The sequence below is a fragment of the Meleagris gallopavo genome, chromosome 25 (assembly GCF_000146605.3).
Source record: "Meleagris gallopavo isolate NT-WF06-2002-E0010 breed Aviagen turkey brand Nicholas breeding stock chromosome 25, Turkey_5.1, whole genome shotgun sequence".
Taxonomy (NCBI): domain Eukaryota; kingdom Metazoa; phylum Chordata; class Aves; order Galliformes; family Phasianidae; genus Meleagris; species Meleagris gallopavo.
This window is the reverse complement of record NC_015035.2, coordinates 1,089,914-1,090,129: the sequence shown is the minus strand read 5'-3', so window position 1 is coordinate 1,090,129 and position 216 is coordinate 1,089,914.

Below are 216 nucleotides of genomic sequence, written 5' to 3'. Positions count from 1 at the left end.
CGCGGCGCGACTGAAGGGCTGCCAGGTGCCCCCGAGACGGGGTCACGCCGTGGGGATGGGATCTCTCCAGGTTCCTCCTGCTGCCTCCCCCGCGCCGACCGCCCCCTGCGGCAATGGGGGCTCCGTGGGGCTTCTGCCCCCTGCGCCCACCCTCCATCCCACCGTGCCGCCCTACACCCTATTGATGTCCCCACCGTGCTGCCCTACGGCTCTCCC